Here is a 19,532-nt window from a genome sequence, read left to right as displayed (position 1 = left end):
CGTACTCAAAGTCCCGACGCTATAACTACGTTAAAGTGTTAACTTTCAGAGTTAAAATACTACAACCAGGTCTCACTAACAAGAAATTCATCAATCAGATTGCTGTTCATGTTTGACAAATGCCAAAGTCTACGTTTGATTTCTATCCAGCTTTGTAGATGCAGAAAGTTAATGTTCACAGGATTTCTTATCTTTGGTGTGTGCTGGATTACAGCTTTCAAACTTTGGCAGAGGAACCTACAGTCCAACCTTCAGGCAGCAACGTGTCCTCTTAGAAGACAAGACCAGTCCTCCTTGAGTACACAGAAGAAAACGTGGCATGCATGTGAAACTCTAACACGCTGGAGAAGACAAATATAGACAAACATAACATCTGGTCATTCTGCTCACTTAGCAAATTATCCTACCACGCGGAGACTCGGAGCATGGTTCTGGCCTTGGCAGACCTCAGTCTAAATGGAATGATAAACCATTCCGATGCAAGAGTGAGTTACCAAAGACTACTGAACTCACAAATGCTTAGTCTGGATGAAGAGCAAGGAGAGCATATGGCTAGCCCCGTTATGTAATGGCCTAGATGGGTTTAACAGAATGGAATGGTAATTGGCGGCAGCCTGATTGGTTAGGAAGTGCTCAAACACGTCCGCTAGTCAAATTGTTATTGTCCTGCACATCACTCCACTGTCTAGCACAAGACAGACTCTTTACGATGTGGACCTCTGACCTAGGGAGAATCTATGCCTACAGTCTGCCAAAGTATAATCTGCACTACATTTCTAAACTCCTTAACATAGCATACAAAAGCACATATATTAGACTTTCGAGTAAATGCACAGAAAATCCTCTACACTTGGATAGAATAACAACATCAGATGGAAGACATGCAAGACACCTCTTCACGGACCCCAATATTATCCATTTCTCAGAGAGTTACTAAGTTTCATCATTTTCAGTTCAGCGATGGATGATATTTTGCATAGAATTGGAGGTCAACAGACTGACCTGTACCTGAATATGCACAGGCGGTGCTACCGGTAGACAGTTACCACAACACACTTCGGATAATACCCTATGAATGAAGAAAGCCTACCGTTAACACTCACAAACCAATCTCAGCCAATTCACGTTACGACTTCTATTAATTGGTTCAATCCACACTTATGGTAGGGTGTAGAGGGGGCTGTGTTTTGGATGGTTTTGTTGTCATTCTGGCTATTAAAAAACCCTAACAGACTCTCTGGGCGATCAGCTCTCTGCCAACACACCGATTAAATCCTAGGGTATGGTCAGTAGGGAACATACACAAAATGGCGCAGAAATTATCCAAGCCTTTCACATTCTGCTTCTTGTTCTACTCCAATACTAAAATTGTGGAATTCATGGTGAGATACATGTTAATTTCTCACATCTTCATTAAAATGCTACATCTCTCAGCTCTGTTACACAGCTTTTTCTGAAAAAATATTGAGAAGCTCAAAATATGGATTAGCTCAATTCTAGCACAAATAATAAGGTGCTGGCCATGCTTTACTCATCCCCAATTTTAGGACTGCTGTGCAATGAAACAACGGGACAGTATCCTCAAGATTTGTGCTACTACTATGCGGTTATTGCTTGTTCCACAACAGTTTTCAAAAGTTTGACCTCTATTCGTGTAGCTTGCTTAAGTGTGGTCATGGAAGAAAGCATACGCAGAGATGATGGACAAGAAAGCATGCGTAAGATCAAGATCAACAGAGGCCATAAGAGGATTCGTCCTTCAGGCATATTTGTTTGAATACTTAATATTGGCTTATTTAAGTGAAAGGAAGGACAAAGTATATTGAGGTCGTTATCAGAATAGGAAGCAACTCCCATGGTGATAACATCTCTGCCAAAATCAAACAATCTACTGATTTCATTCAAGTCCTGCTTTTGGTCAAATACATGGTGCAAGGAATCCCAAGAGCCAATGGTCTGTTTCGGATTCAAGAGATTTTCAAGGTCCATGCCTTGTGACTGCCAGTAAACGTCTCCCTTTGGGTTGCAGGACAGAGTGAAAGGAATTTGTTCAGACACTCACATGTAAAACGAAGAACTGACATAAATCACAGTTGCTGCCAGCACACCATACCATCCAGGTAAAATTGCAAACTTCAGTCTACCATCGAGTGACATACTCGTGCAACGTTCTTTCAGAAGGAAGCATGTGATTCCATAACTAGGACAATCAGCATGATGATCAATTTCTCTGGTAGATTCATTGTACTGACTTGGCCTGAAGAACACGATCTGGTTATGAAGCATATCCACATCTGGTTAATGAAGAAATACCTGTGTCTGCCTTGATCAAAGACATTAGAGCCCTTAAAAGCCAAAACAACATCAGCACCCTATCGAATACATGGCTAAAGGATGCTAAGGGATGCCAAGGGATGCCTTCCCACGAGGTCCACAAATATGGGCACCAAATTTAATTTGAAATTGTACATCACAATCCAGGTCCAATCACTAGAACTACTCCAAAAGCTAATACGTCCCCTACTTCTGAACTCCAAACACTGCACTACACTTCAGAGATGATTGATCTTGACTAATGTATCTCTGCAAGTACAGCACATTCAACAGCCATGATGCAGACAGTGCAAAATATCCTAACAAAGTGGTGATAAGAATCTTCAGCTTCAAGCTTGAACAAATAATCCAATACTATAGAATAATCTACTGGTTCCCGTTAAAGAAAATAATTAAATGCAAGTTGTATACAACAACAAAAAATAGGTGTCATAGCCCAAAGTATTAGAAAAGACTACTTCAGCATCCATTTTAGGACACCCTCATTACTCACTCCCCATCCCTACGTCTCTTCCCTATAACTCATCCATCAGCCTTACTTCTCATCCATCACTCCTTACTTATCAATGCTATTTCTCATCAAATATTCCTTTTTCTTATCCAAAATCCCTACTCGTCATCCCTACTGGTCATCACTGCATCACATCCATTGCTACATCTCATTCCCACGTCTCATAACTGCTGCTCATCCTTACTTCTCATCCACCATCCCTGCTTCTCAATCATCATTACGACTTTTACTTCTTATCCCTACTTCTCATCTGTCAACCCTACTTCGCATTCATTCTCTCTACTTCTTATCCATCAACTATCATCCTGATTTTTCATCCTAACTTCTCATGCATTATTCATTATTCCTACTTCTCACCCATCGTCCCCTCTTTTCAGCCACCATTCTTACTTCTACTTCTCATCCCTACTTCAACCATCATCCCTACTTCCCAGCCATCCTCCATACTTCTCTTCCAAATGCCATCCCTACTTCACATTCTTACTTCCCATGAATCAGCCATTATTCATACCTCTGATCCATCATCCCTATTTCTCATCCCTACTTCCAGTGAACAATCCATAAATATACTTCTCATCCCTACTTCTCAGACCTAATTCATAAACCATCATTGCTACTTCACACTCCTCCTCCCTCAGTCATATCAGCACACTTTCAATGTTGTAAAACGCACCTTCACATTGATTGACTGGCAACAGCCAATTAGAGTTAGGAGAGAGGGCAGCATTCTATTGGTTTAGCCATTAAAAAACAGCCTTTTCTTTGAAAACGCAACTGGTGTTTGCTTACAGTGAATCCAAGGTTGTACAGCATTTCATTTTATTTAAGTAAATGTTTTTGTGTTTACACAGGCCTCTGCAGAAAGAAAGCTCCGATGGTTTGGGGAGACTTAGGGTCTCCAGCTTGGGCTATAAATCAACACATGGAAACATCCACCTTTTCTGGTTTCAGTTTCATACCCAACAAAGAACATGTTTACAACCATCTGTCTTTTATTTTATTAGCCAAGGTTTTGGTGGCTGAAGAAGCAGCTGATTTGAGAAAAACACAGCATGGCCTAGGCCACATCAGTAACAGGGATCAGCCTTAGGCACCTACAGATTTGGAGGATATTGCCTCTGTATGCAGCACATTGCGCTAAATGTCACTTTTCTTATGGTGTCGAGGTATGTTGTTTTGTGTGTGTTTTGGTATCTAGACATCACCATACACTTTGTGGGGTAACCGTAAACAGGTGGAACTTAAACTGACCCTTTCAGTTGCAGCACACATTCTTGAAGTTGGTCTGTAACCTGTGGACTTCACTGAGATCCTACTTGCCGTCACCGAAACCCCCTCAATGTTCCACGCTGACGTGTCACGAAACAGAAGGCAGCTAGGTGACAGCTGTCTGTGTGTAAAATAAAGGGTGCTTGATGTAGGTGGTCATCAGCTTCCTTTAGAATTGGCAAAGCCAATAGGTTTCACCTTAGTGAGATCTATTGCCTTTGTCAATGTTTTTAGACTTGCTGCACAGCAGCGCAGCTGCAGTGGAACATGGCTGAACGCAAGGAAAAAGTACTATGACATGGCCAGCTTTGGCAGCTTCATAGTGCTAATATTTCTTTACTTTCAGCCATGTTGCACAGCAGCCATTGCTGCTGCCATTGCTGCTGTGAAATGTGTCTAAAAACACATTGACAAAGCAATAGATAGCAGGATCCTCTCTACCAGCTCTTCATGTGAGAGCATGACTAAGTCCAACTTTAACAGTTCCGGTCATCTGCCAATGCTGCTGTAAATTCCTCTGGAAGTAGCCTTTGTTTATCCGATTGCTGTTATTTCACAGTATTACAAATTGTGTTTCTGGACTCTGACTCACTAAGTGTTCTTTAATAACTTTACCCAGGAAAAAAATACCTTCATGGTGCTTAATTTGCAACACACTCGTAACACTTATTTAAATGTAGGTGGGGTGTAACTTGGGTTTTCAGTAACTAATATTTTATACTGTGAACCCCCATTCCTTCATCTTTTTCCTTTTTCTTCCCTTCCACATTTTTTGAGATTTCCTCTTTTCTTGTTTGCCTTTTTCCTTCTTTGCGTGTTCCCCTTTTCCCTTTCCTTGTTTATTTGCTTCTTTCTTGCTTTACTTCTTTTTTCATTCCTTTTTGCCTTTTTCCTGTTTTTGCCTTTTTCATCCCTTCCTTTTGCTCTTTCCTTCCTTTTTGTCAATTTCCATTTTTTTTCTTTTGATTTTGCCTTTTATTTCCTTTATCTTCCTCTTTCCTTATTTATTTTGACTTCCTTTTCTTTTTTGCTTTTGTCTTTCAACTTGTTTTTTGTCATTCCATCTTTCCTTTCTGCCATCTTCCCTTTTTCTTTCCTTCATTTGTTACATTTCCTTCTTTTTCTTTTCTTCTTTCTTGCCTTTTTCCATACTCTTTCCCTTTTGCTTTCTTTCCTACTTTGACTTTTTTCATCATGACCTTTCCTTCTATTGTCTCTGTTCTACCTTCTTGTATTCCTTATTTTGTCTGTTTTGCTTAATTCTTTTGTTTTTTTCCTTCCAATTACTTCCCTTTTCATTCTTTTTGCATTCTTTCCTTTTTCTTTTCTTACCTTTTTCCACTTTTCCTTTCCTCCTTGTTTTATTCCTTTTTTCATCCTTCTTTGTCTCGTCCTTGTTTGAGTTCCTTCCCTTCCATTCTCCCTTCCTTTCTTTTTTACCTTCCTTACTTTTATGTCTGCCTTAGTTTCTCTTCTTCCTTCCCCTTTGTCTTCCTTTCTTTTCCTCTTTCTTGCAGTCTTTCTCAAAGGCAAGAGGCAGGCTACCAATACCAGACCAACTATTGTTTTTAGGTTAGCCAAAACCATTTGGTTTCACTTAAAGTATGCATAACATAGTTACTTATAAGAGTTTTCAGTCAGAGTATACCCATTATTTGACGACTGGGTCATTTATTCCACCAAGCAAGCATCAACGGAAAATTCGTAAGCCCACTTAACTATCAGTTATGGCCTTCTTTCAATAGGAGCACACCCACACACAACACAGTTTCCTTCAGTGCCAGAATTACTAAGTACTTTTTGGAGACCCCAAAAACATTTTTGGCTTTAGCCAAAGTTTTATTTAGATTTGATAATGGCCTCGGTAGCTCTCTGAACAATAAAGCTTTTAAAAAACCATGAAAAAACAAGAGTTGCAAAAGGCTGGTGGCCAACGCCAGACCTATTGGCTTTGCCAATACTTGTTTCCTTTCAGATTTCAGGTCAAGCTGGGTTTCCAGCCAAGTTGTCAAAAACAAGGAAGAGCAAGGCCTGGATAGAGTTTTTACATCTAAAACTAAAACCAGAATGGCCCAAGCCTGGATGCCCCTTATCTTCACTAAAGCCTCAAAGATTTCCACAGAGGCCTTTTTAAACAGAAAAGCACTTACTTAAATAAAATGCAATGCTTTATGTCCTTAGATACACTGGAAGTAAACATGCAGTTGTATTTCCTCTCCCCTGTACTTAACCAGCATGTGCAATGACATGGCTGTTCTTTTCAATAGAATGCAGCCCTCTTTCTTACCGCTGATTGGCTGCTGTCAACCAATCAATCAATGTGAAGGGTGTTTCATAACATTAAAAGTGTGTTGGTATAACTGAGGGATGAGGAATGCAAAGTTGAGGTTATGGATGAGAAGTAGGGATGATGGATGTAGGGGTGAGAAATATGGCTGATGCATAATGGATGAGAAGTAGGGGTGACAGATGAAAAGTAGAGATTAGGAGCGAGGAATAAGGATGTCCTAAAATGAATGCTGTAGGAGGCTAGCAATTCACTACGTCCGCACAGGCAAAATTTACAACAAATTCTTCTGATGAGATCGCAAAAAACAGATGTGGGTCCTGTTCTCAATGGGAGAAACCAGTCCTAAGTTGCTTCTGGTTCAGTGAGGACCTAGCCTGGCAGCTCTGGCTGGACTGTTCCCATGAGGAGCAGGGTCAAGTATGATTTGCATATGACTGGGGTCAAACTGAGGTGGCACGGTGAGTAAACGAACAATGGGTTTGGATGCTACCCCGAGTGAATGCCAGCCGTTTGCCAAATAGCAAGAATTCTTTCCATCACCTTTTGTGTTTGATGTCATTGCTTCACAAACATCAAACAACTATTACACTTGAATTGTGACAGATTCCTATTAGCAGCTAGAATGGCCGTGGTAGACTATATATGTTACTAATTTAACAAACATTCCCAATAAGGTGTTGACTTCACCCACAGATAGGTGTGTTTGCTCTACAAGGAAGGCTGTGGATTTGGTGGTGGGTAGAAGGCAAGGGATTCGCCATCATAAAGAGAGCGCAGAGAAGCAAGAGATAGTTGCCCGCCTCATGTCGGAGTGCATGGACACAGTAGGAGAAACATGGAAGATGGGTGGGCAGGCATGGATAATGTGCAGAGAAGATGGGGGTGAAAATAATTTCGAGCCCCTGACGTTCTCATACTGAAGATGCGTGGGTTTTAATAACCACAGAGGTCTGGAAGAGGTGGCAGTGAGACTAGAGACCATGAGCAACGATGGAGCCATAAGATGGATAAACACAAATGGAGGTGGGACAAGTGAGTGGTGTGGTGATGAAGAACGAAGAAACCCAAGAAGTGAGGCACACACAGTGGGTGGGGGAACTGGTGGCAGTGGAATGAGTGCCTGGGACCTAACCACACAACATAAGCCTGGACAAAACAAGGACACAGCGTGGGGAGAAGGAGAGAAAGCACGATGGGGCACTGAAAGGGTAAAGGCAAGAATCTTCCCTGAGAGACTGAGGAGGTAAAAGATACTGAAACACAAGAAGCAGGTTGGTACTGAGACAATTCATTGGAAGCAAGGAGCTGGGGGATGGAACACGGTACGGGTTAGCTGGGAGGGTGGACTAGGTAGGAGGACCTGAGCTAACTGGAAAGATAGGAGACACAAAAATGTAAGAAAGGAGAAGTTAAATAAGGGGTAGAGAAGCAGCTACAGAGACATGAGCAGCTGGGGCAGAGGTTTAACGATCAGGAACAAGTGGAGAGACTAGAAAAGCTGTGATGGTGTGGGTGCTTATGGGACACACATGTGGGTGCTGCAGCTAGATCGCATTGCATCCTTGGTGGACAGATATACCAAGGATACAGTCGTCTTTGTCAGTAAACTTGTAAGCTTTTTCCTAGAAAGTTAAAAATCATAGCGTTCAGGTTAAAAAAAAAAAAACTCAGGCTACATCCTCCAGCGAGAAGTTCATAAAAAGGTGAACTAATTTTCAACCGGGTAACAAGCTAAAATGCAGACTTCAGCATGCTCAACTATTTTACAAAATCCTCTTTAAATAGAGGTTTCAAAAGGCCATGAAGGCGGCAGGGAGTGGCAGACAGCAATTTCTATTCGCCCGCCACAAACTGTCCCACAAGCAAATCTGCTTGTTGACTCATCATTACAAAGGAGAAAAAAAAACTACTGTTACATGTGTGCAATGCAGACCACATTCCAGGTCAATACCACTCCCTTTCCAAAGAACACAATGAAAAGCTTTTTGGCTGAATCCAGCAAGTAAAATGCAATTTCATGACAAGGCTAAGTCAGAGGCTTAGGGCATGGCAGCTAAAAGCAAGATTTCCATAGGGACAGTTATATACAAACAATATAATAGTAACTAATGGCATGAGCTTGAATATATATAGCTATACATCCTGTACAGTAGAACTTTTCTTAAGGAAAAAGGAGCTTATATATTTCTGTAACATCTTACAAACTTGATTTCACCAATAGGAAGCATTTCAACTTGCAAATATTTCCTGGAAACGTAACTGCAAGGAAAGACGTGTATTATAAGGTGTGGTTGTGCAATATCACCGTGTAATACACGCAAAATACCATCTAGAGTCTGCTCAGGTTTGTTTGTAAAACCTTAAGTTATTCCGTGGGTAGCTGTGGCTTCCAGAAGTCAGGCTTTAAAAAAAGGAACAAGTGTAAAGCATTTAGAAGTACCAAAACAATAAAATAAGAAATCCACACAACACAAAGGAAATCGGACACTAATTTACAAAACTAGATCTTATTTCCATGAACTGTTGGACACCAAAAACAAACAAAATCCAGCAGAGGGTTCTAGAAATATATATTTTCAAATACAAATTCCAACAAGCAGTGCTAGTCATAAAGTTTGGAAACTTTGATTAATCTTTTTAAGACTTGTGTTCGGCTGCTCTGGCCTGCGTTGAGCAACCAATTCCATCAGGGGAACCTCATGGAGACAAATAAAGAGTAGTAGGATGATTACCTTGTCACCAAAGCAGTATCAAGTCTAATTCCAGGTTCTAAGGTCAAACTGCCATAGACTTCAATGGAGTAGTCCTGATGCAAGGGATACAGGATAGTGAAGATGCGGTAAGATGCTGTGCGGTCGACGGGGGCTTCCTTGGGCTATTCCTCAGTCCACAGTCCCGGTGGGGTGTCTTTTACCACAGGGGTCAATGTCCCTCGAAGTCCTCTTTTGTCCAGCAAAAGTACAGTTGCTACTGGACTACTGCTCTCCAGTCACAGCAGTTCCCTTTGGTGACAGCAATTGTCTGTCTTGGGTGACCAAACGGCACTCAGATGACTCTCCCAGGTCTTGGTCATCCGGGCTACACATTGGCGGTCAGAGTCGAACAAGCAATTGTGGCTACTGACAGGATAGAACGGGCCTCAAACAATTAGTGCCTCACCCATGTAGACATCCTTATTTAACGTGGACCGGGTAGGGATATAAATTATCACTCCTACCTTGGATATGTCCAATAACATATACAAAAGGGTCTGGATGTACTCTTTTCACTTAAAATAATAAATCACACAGGACCAAGTCATTCACCAACAGAAAAGTTGTGAAGAATAGAGAGAGTACCTCACGGTAGAACAACCCGAGGGGGTTCCCGGTCAGTGATTCCCGGTTTACCCACTTCTCATCATCGGCGACTCTCTCTATTTGTGAAAAAACAAACGTGCACTTGACAGGAAGGTAGTGCAGACTTGAGAATAGTGAGAAAATATGAAGAAAGAACACAAATAGTGATCAACAAAGAGAAGTGTCCACATACAAGTAACGAAACCCCAAACAAACCACACCATAAACAAATAAAGTGGGTGGTGGTGCTTTGCTTGCTAGTACCGTTTTATTCTGATGCAGCAAAGCACTACCAAATAAAATTGGTTACTTGTATACCAACACAGATTATCTCCTCAAGCCGACATGTTTCATCGCTCCTTCTTGTGGGGATTTCATCAGGGCAACTGAGGGGTTTGTTATTCTCAAGCTTTTCACTTTAAAAATGGACCTGGAGTGCGCTATGTCAGCACATACCAGCGTCACTCCTCAGGACTCCATGCCAATTGTCCACGTGTCCGTGACCTGGACAATTCACAGTCACTTGTGCCGCGTCCCTCCGGCGCTTCCGACGGTCCACACCGTGGGGTGTGGACCGTCGGTGTGACGCTGGTATGTGCTGACATAGCGCACTCCAGGTCCATTTTTAAAGTGAAAAGCTTGAGAATAACAAACCCCTCAGTTGCCCTGATGAAATCCCCACAAGAAGGAGCGATGAAACATGTCGGCTTGAGGAGATAATCTGTGTTGGTATACAAGTAACCAATTTTATTTGGTAGTGCTTTGCTGCATCAGAATAAAACGGTACTAGCAAGCAAAGCACCACCACCCACTTTATTTGTTTATGGTGTGGTTTGTTTGGGGTTTCGTTACGTGTATGTGGACACTTCTCTTTGTTGATCACTATTTGTGTTCTTTCTTCATATTTTCTCACTATTCTCAAGTCTGCACTACCTTCCTGTCAAGTGCACGTTTGTTTTTTCACAAATAGAGAGAGTCGCTGATGATGAGAAGTGGGTAAACCGGGAATCACTGACCGGGAACCCCCTCGGGTTGTTCTACCGTGAGGTATTCTCTCTATTCTTCACAACTTTTCTGTTGGTGAATGACTTGGTCCTGTGTGATTTATTATTTTTAAGTGAAAAGAGTACATCCAGACCCTTTTGTACATGTTATTGGACATATCCAAGGTAGGAGTGATAGTTTATATCCCTACCCGGTCCACGTTAAATAAGGATGTCTACATGGGCGAGGCACTAATTGTTTGAGGACTTTTTGAGTGGGGGGCTGCCTCGCACATCCCCATCCCCCTGCACCCCTCTTATTTGTGAGGATAGAACGGGCTTCTTCAGCCTTTATGGCTCTAGAACTGTAACAAATTCAGGTAGCTTTCTATTGGAGTTCACCATCAGTGTCAGGCTCAGGAGTGAATTTTCCATGATCTAGGCGCCACAGTCTGCTCTTTGCTAGCACAATCTCTCTCACGATCTCTCTCCTGCCTGCCCTTATGAAAATTCTGGAGAAGCACATACACACGGTGCTCTCCAATTTTCTGGAATCGCATGAGCTCCTGCATGCCTCCCAATCGGGCTTCCGCCCTAATCTCAGCACAGAGACAGCACTCCTGGAGGTGTCGGAAGACATTAAAGGAGTTCTGGACTCGGGAGGCAAGGCCATGCTGGTCATGTTGGACCTGTCGGCGGCTTTTGACACAGTCCCCCATGATGGCCTTCTCTCTAGACTCTATGAGATAGGCCTCAGGGGGACGGTGCTTAGCTGGTTTTCATCATTTCTTGCTGACCGCCGACAAACGGTCTGGGTCTCCTCGGACTCTGCTGTGATGCCGCCACTGGCTGTTGGGGTCCCCCAGGGCTCTATTTTGAGCCCGACCCTCTTCAACATCTTTATGACCCCCTTGGCGGCACTGGCGGAGTCTTTTGGGGCCCGGATCGTGTCCTATGCCGACGACACACAGCTCCTCTTCTCCTGTGAGAGGGGGGGGAGATTTTAACGGAGAGAGCATTCGGGATTGCCTTGGGGCTGTTTTCAGATGGTTTCATTTGAATGGCCTCAAGTGCAATTCTGAGAAGTCGGAGGTTCTCTTCTTTGGGTGTACGTCGGACCCTGACTGGCATGGCTGGTGGCCTGTCAACATGTTTCCACCTTCCTCTCCATCTCTAGTTGCCAAGAATCTGGGGGTCAAGATGGACAAGGGCCTGACGATGAGAGCCCAGATTTTGGGGGTGACGGGCACTTGTTTCGGTCTCCTTAGGGTACTGAGGAAGTTTCTACCCCTTTTGTCGGAAGAAAATCGCAAACTGACTGTGCAGGCTCTGATCGGGTCCAGGCTGGACTATGCCAATGTCCTTTACCTGGGCCTGCCGGAGTATCTGCTACAGCGCCTCCAGGTGACGCAGAACGCTGCGGCAAGAGCCATTTATGGCTTAAATAGGTGAGCCAGTGTGTCGGGTCTCCTGCAGGCCTTACATTGGCTCCCTATCCGCAAGCGCATCATCTTTAAGACGCTGACTCTGGCCTATAAGGCCCTTCATTCCGAGGGCGCAAAGTACCTTCAAAGGAGGCTGTCCTTTTACCATCCAGCCCGTGCTCTCAGATCGGAGTCACAGCTTCTGGCTGTGGTGCCACGCGTGGAAAGAGCTCGTATCGGAGGTCGTTCCTTTGGACTGCGGGCACCACAGCTGTGGAACTCTCTGCCGCTGACACTCCGGGGCGCTACCAGCCTACTTGCTTTTAGGAAGGGCTTAAAGACCTGGCTGTTTACTCTATAGGTCTTTGTTTCTTTTTTTCTCTCCCCTGTATCACTGTTTTTCCGTCTCTGTTTTATTGCCGTGTTGTGTTATTGTGCTGTAGGTCCCGCAGCTAAAGCGCCGGGATACTCTTTTTGAGCCGCCGCGCGCTATACAAAAAAAGAAATAACATAACATAACATAACAAGGATTAGAAGGCGCAGTCGAGCTGTTGTTGCAGCCTCTCTTTCCAGGTCCATGGTACAGTAAGGCAGCCCTTCTTAAGACCTCACTTCAGGCCAGAGGTCATGGTAGGTCTGAGTGTCAGGGGTGCCATATTTATGTCCAGAAAGTACCCTCTGGGATGTGGCAGTCACTAGCCTATGTGCTACCGGATCTTTTCTCTCTGAAGTGCATTATGCTGCATACTCTCAAGATGGTAGACCCTTCTCTCGGTGTGTGGAGCTTGGTACCCATCATAGAGGTGTGGTTACCTCAGGGAATACCGGTCCATGGAAAAAACGGTTTGACAACTAGTCTCCCCTCTCTGCCCCGAGACGCCAACCTGTCTACCTCAACAAAAGAGCAGCCCCTCTCGTGTGTCCACCAGTTGCTCTTCAAAGGTGGCTTACCTTTGAATGTTGCATTTAGGGCTCACACCCGGTGTAGCTTCCTGCCTGGGGAAGGTGACACCTCTTCGAACGGAAGGCCTCTATGGTGCCCACTTCTGGGAGTCCGGGTTAAACATTAATGGGGAGACCCTGTGTCCCTCAGAACCTGTCTGGTAAGGATATATGAACAAAAACAATGTTTGTCGGGTTTGACAATTATTTCTTATGAATATGTTTAGTGTTTATACGCTTTTCACTAAAGTCTTCAAAAATTCATAACTCTGCTGTCTTGACACATGGGACACATTGCAAATAGTAACATACGTGACACCAATTACTGAATACTCTTGTTTTATATAAATTGAATCATTCATATAATATCTACACATTTATAAATACAGGCTGTCAATACAAGGTGAGGTTTCTAAGTGATGTGTGATAGAGTGACATTTGTGCTCAGTGCTAGGTTTTAGTGCACAATATATCTGATTATAAAATATGTACATGAGAAAGGAGGCCAGAAAGTTTAAGGAAAAACACAATGACTCAGTTGCCTATATATTCATTTGTTTTTTGGATTCAGAGCCTTGGTCAATCTGGACCACGTAGAATCGTCGACGTTTCAACCCGAACTATGCTCAATTAACTAGTCAAGGCGGGTCTACATCAGGACAGAAATAGGGGTTAGGGATGACAGCCCACAAAAAACCAGAGTAATTCCTCGTTAATCAGTCATCATGGGATACCTGGTGGTTAGATCATGTATGATCTTGGCACAGGTGATGTAGATCAAATTTATGGATCGCCAGAGTGGTAAATCTAAAAGTCTTCGAAGTGGCAGCAAACAGTGATTCAATCCTACAGCTCGAGTACAGGCAGGAGTCTGACGGCTGCAGTCTCCTGCCTGTTCTCACTCTCAATTATTTCTTATGAAAATAGTTATAAGAAATAATTGTCAAACCTGACATAACCATTGTTTTTGTTCACACTTCTCCCCAAGATGGGAGAAGGCTGACTTGTGGTCAGCATCTGCAGATGACCACTGAAGAAATTGGGCACCAGACTGACAACTTTCTAAAAGTCACATACTTGAAAACGTTATATTAAATTAGTTTTGGGCATCAAGTCAGGTTTCATTTTTTTAAGAACTTGATTAACTGAATCTGCATTAACTGATGTTTGCTCTGTTTTTGTAATCCTTACTGCACCTTGGAGCTTACCACTTGTTTGGGAGGTAGCTCGGGGACCATTTGTACTCTTTGGAAAGATTACTTCTGAACCATAATTTTGGAAGGCGCTCAGGTTGTTCTTAGTTGGTTGCCCCGCCTATTTAATCTTGGCCGGGGCATGGATGAGCAGCCTATGTACAGTCCGCAACTTTAAACTGCTAAATCACTTTTGCACATTAAAACTTGAATTAGGATGGCCTTTTTAATTTTGTCAATAATGCATGTTTTAAATTTTTTTACAGAACTTGATGAATTATATCTGCATTAACTGATTTTTACTTGGTTTATGTGATCCTCAATTAAGCTTGGAGCTTACCATTCATTTTATTGGGAGATCGGGCCATTTTTACTCATTGAGCCATGCCGACTTTTTAATCCTGGCCACGGAGTAGATGCACGCTGAGGGCACCCCACCAGCACACCAATGGCAAGCCCTTTTGCACCCAGCCGAGACCAGCACTCTGCTGGGAAATATTCCTACTTGCCCAATGAACTCCGAGCACTTCACTCAGTGAGTCTCCCTATTAGCCTCTTAACATAAATGAATCAAAAAAACTTGGCACTTTTAGCTTCAGGCTGTCACTCTTTTTGCAAAGCAGCAGAGATCTAGTTAAACACAGAGAACTCGCATAGGAACCTTTCCTCCAACTCATTATGTCGCTTTATTGCTGTATCTGTGGTTTATTTTAACACACGATTAGCGGTTAAGCACAAATTGGAGATTTTAACTTGCTGGACACAGTCAATCTGACATTTTACTCCTTTCCAAAAACGTGTTTAGCAGATGAATCCACTCGTGGTACTTTAGGAGCACAATCAGATAGGTACCATTCTGCAATCTAACAGGCAGTCAGGCAAGATTGGGTAGGAGTGGTCACCATTATTCTTTTAAAATGTCATACCCCAACCCCCCTTCACTGCCTCAGTATTCCTGAAACTGACCTTTTAGCTATAAAACTGGAGTTTATTATTCAGTCACTAGTTTGAATGCTTACATATCAAACTCCAAATTATGTGCCGACCTTTCGTCAGCAATTTCAGGGGAGATAATTTCTCCCGTTCTAGTAGATCATGTAAAAAGTATCCTTGGAGCATGAACCAAGTACTAACTGATTTCTTGACTAATGTGTTTCCACGTTGCTTGCACTCAGATTGTTGTACTTTTTTTTGTGCTTTTGATTGCAAGACAGCTTCAAGCCATTAGAGCTAAAGCCTGCTTAAAAGTATTTCCAAAAGCTGAATGCAAACAACTGGCAATAATGAAACTTTGTGGCATGTGGCCCATTTCTGAAACATACACTTTGGCCACCTGTCGCTTTACCGCTGCCCACCCCTGAACCCTCAAGTCACCCTCATCTCCCTGTACCCAGGACCACTCTTGAACCCTCATCTCACTCTCACCTCTCTATACCTCTAACCACCCCCAAGTCCTCAAGTCACTCTCACCTCCCTTTACCTCTACCCACCCGGAGACCTTAAGTCACCATCACATCCCTGTACCCTAAAGTCACTCGCCTCCTTTTGAAGCTACCCACTTCCGAACCCTGGAATCATCCTTAACTCCCTTAACCTCTACCCACCCCTGAACCTTCAAGTCAACCTCACTTCCTTTACCTCTACCCCGAACCCTCAAGTTGCCCTCACTACTCTTTACCTCTACCCACCCTGAAACGCTCAGCTTTAAGAGGTTCTTTTTCCCCCTTTTATTCGCACACCCTTTGTCCCTGTCGAATTGTTGCTTGCCCTGATTCTTCCATCCTCCTATGCGGTTGCTTGTCTTGTGAGCCACTCCTCCTCCCCATGTTGCTTGCCCCATTAACTCCCACCCCTCCCCCTTCATTGCTTGCTGACGTCCTGCCAGAAAACAAGCATCCAAACTCCCACCAACAGGTTTCAAGATAACACAAAGATGCAAACGGCATTGTGTTGATCAAAGATACTGTTTAGTACTCCATCCATATTTACCTCTGGGCTCAGTTGAAACGCCTGACAAGATACACCCAAACTGATCTCTGACAATAAAGAGCACATAAGGGTGCGTATTATTGTTTTCTAGCTAAGTTTAAACTTTGACAAATCCTATTTTTGCAGTATTGATTAATTACTTTTTCCTAGCAATCACATTTCTGGCAACTTGGACATTTAAATAAATTTCTCTTGCCACTCTTATTTATGCATTTAAAGATCTTTGAAATCAGTGGTTTTCCGTGATTGCCTTTAAAGAATTGTTAACTCACAACGCAAGTCATAAACGTTCAGCTTACTCAAGAGAAAAAAGAAGCGATGTCACATGATCAATTAAAGCAGTTTTACTCTGATATGACACATACTCTTGCTACACTATGCCTTTGAAGCATAAAAGAACACAAACTCTTAATTCTTAGAGCAGGATTTGCGGCTTTCTTGGTCGTAAGGTCAGGCAAAGCTTTGCATAGTTTACAAAGCACCTGTGACAAATAGATTTGCCAACCTAATATTAGGATAATAGGCCTTCTGCTCCTCCCAGTTATTGAACATCTGAGGCAAGTCACACCCGATTAACATTGTTGAAATACCAAATATCATGCAAATGGTCATTACAATTTCTATCCATGAAATTAGCAAAATCGTGATAACAAAACAGTGCACCCGCCTGTCAAAAGTCAACATATCAGCGCCCAGTGGTCCTGTCTGACTGACCAAAATGGCTACCTAACTTGAGACCTCCCGTTTCTAGCCACAAAATATCCAGACAAAATTCTCAAGGGTGTGCACCATCAGCGGACAAAGCTGGAATGATCCCTTCTTACCTGCAACTTGAGTAACCATGGCCTGAGCATGACGGGCTGAAACAATGTCCTGGAATATGATGGGTGCAGAGAATGGGCAGTGGTTACCTCCCACTGAGGTCTGCGTATGGATTGTCTAGCTCCTGGCCGGTCTTTCAGCCTGGGGTGACAGTGTTGGCTGCAGACCAGGGCTGAGGCAATAAGTGGAGGCCAGTGAAGTCAAGTCTAATGTGGGGGCCTCATTAGCCTCTGCTGGCAGGAGTTTACCTGTGCGGAGGGAGTTCCTACCGGGCAGTTTCACTGTGTGTTCCAGGTCAAGGACCATGGCAACCTGAAGATCCTATCCTGCAAATCTTGCTCCTCCTGCTAAAGGTGAGTGCTGCACAACACTACAATATGCAATAACCGGAGATGTGTCTGGCTGGATTATGCAGCACATTCTCCAACTTTCTATGGCATGAAGTATAGACTTCCAAACCTATCATCTGCTATAGAAGGCCTACATATGACCCATATTATACTTGCAGAAGCCCTTCTGTTACAGCACGTATTGTGCCCCATGGAGTGTGGCACAAACCTAGGCACTTCTTCCCTATGAGTGACTTGCAATCAGGTGCTCAGCATGAGCAAAAGTGATCCCAAGCAGAATAAACCCACCTTTGACAACAGTCACTCGGCTAAAGCCCCAGTTAACAATACTGCTAATGTACTGGACATGGGTGTGGAGGGGGGTCTGTTGCCCAGAACCAATCAGGCCAGGACTTGTGAGAACGTCTGATGGAGATGCAAACTAGCCTCCAAACCATAGATGGGAAAATTGACCACCTTGTAGCCTACCTAGCCAAATGAAAGAAAGTCTAGACAATCATGGCCTTACCACTGACCATGCCAAACTCTTCGCTAAAATTTGGACTAAGAATCGCACTTCACTGGTCTGGCACAGACCACAGACACGGAGAAAATGGAAACTTGTTGAAAAGCTACTAGGTGATATATTTGTCAGTCACAACTTCTCTGATCCATTTGTTGTTGAGAGGGCCCAAAGATTCCTTGGTCCTAGACCCCATCTGGTGCTCTGAATAGCCCAATTGCTGCAAGCCTCCTAAATTAGAGGGAAAGAGACATGGGTTTGAAGCTCGCCCCAGAGAAGAAGTTCCTGGATTTTAAAGGAGATGCTCTCCCAGTGAACCCAGAATTCGCCACTGCCATGCACGAAGCTAAGCATGCATTCACATATGAAAAAGCTTATTTGATCCTTGGACATCCGCAATGGTATGATATGCCCTGTCGGGCTTTGACTACAGCTTGAGTGCTGGACCCTGTTCTTCAACTGTCCTAAAGAAGCTAGGAAGTTTGTGAAATCTAAATTTGGCAGACGTCCACTCAACTGCAGAGATGACACGCAGTGAGAGAAATGCTATGAGGGAGTGGATGCCATCAGTGTTATATCTTTTATCTTCTTGATATTGCCCTGCTTGAGTAACGTTTGGCAATTAATCAGCAGAAAATATGTGTGATTGATTGAAAGGACATGTTTCTTTCATATGTCATTTTCTGCATAGTGATAATCAAGTATTGCTTGAATATATTTGCAGTATTTAATCTAAGTACTGACTTTGGTCATGCAGTATTTCTTATTGATTACTGAAGAGTTTCTAGAGAGGAGTCCATTCATTGTTGTTGTTCAAAATGATACAATCTCACAAATTGAAATAGCTGTATGTGAATCAATGCAACCAGCCAGACAAGCGTGTGCAAATCTATGGTGAAGGTGAGAGATCCAGAAGAGCTCTGTCCTGGCTGCTGTAGGCAGACCAGGCTTTCATTAGGTGAAAAGATGACCAACAAAAATGGAAATTTGGACAGTTTTGTTGACTACCACAAAAACAGTTACACTTCTAAAATGTCTTATACTGTGGGATGAAGTGCGAAATACCTGGTTGAGATCACGCTAGCCTGGGTGGAAGCGGAAATGCTGGACTATATGCTTGACGCAGTATTCCCTGGTAAGGGGTGGCCGCCACTGGAAATACTGCCATTTTAAAACTAGATAAGGCCAATGAGGGCAGATCGTACAGGCCAAGTTCCTTGCTAAATAGTGACAATGATATATCTGAACGGGGTATACTGCATGTGTATATCCCCCTCTTAGAAATTGGCATGGACATATAGCAAGGTGGCTTTCTCATTGATTGAGAAACCTATACAGATAGGCATTGCATTCTGTACGTGGCGGTTCCCATTGCCACTCTATGCTGACGACATACTACTATTTGGCCAAAAATACGGACCACAGACTTAAAGCAAATAATACGGGATATTGTACAATTTGGCGACATACTAGGCCACAGGGGCAATTGAGGCAAGACTGAGATGTTGCAGCTTACTGATGGTGCTGTAAGCAAGTGCTGGAGTATCCTCTGACTTTGAGGGAAGACTCCATTAAATACCTGTGT

At 43.2% G+C, this 19,532-nt stretch overlaps 1 protein-coding gene across 9 annotated transcripts in view; it reads right to left on the bottom strand.

Annotated features, from left to right (window-relative positions):
- Positions 1–19,532, bottom strand: part of LOC144829156 (serpin B6-like) — a 245,315-nt gene that overhangs the window by 208,513 nt on the left and 17,270 nt on the right. For 2 of the 9 annotated variants that reach the window (XM_078688006.1, XM_078688011.1), the window contains exon 1: positions 13,101–13,249. The exons of the other annotated variants lie outside the window; for them this stretch is intronic. The gene's annotated coding sequence lies outside the window, so the exon portion shown is untranslated. Of the gene's footprint in view, positions 1–13,100; positions 13,250–19,532 lie in introns of those variants that run through there. 9 annotated transcript variants of the gene reach the window in all.

This window comes from Lissotriton helveticus, chromosome 4_1 (assembly GCF_964261635.1).
Source record: "Lissotriton helveticus chromosome 4_1, aLisHel1.1, whole genome shotgun sequence".
NCBI classification, from domain to species: Eukaryota; Metazoa; Chordata; class Amphibia; order Caudata; family Salamandridae; genus Lissotriton; species Lissotriton helveticus.
The sequence above is the reverse complement of the archived record's forward strand: the minus strand, read 5'-3'. Positions and strand labels throughout refer to the sequence as shown.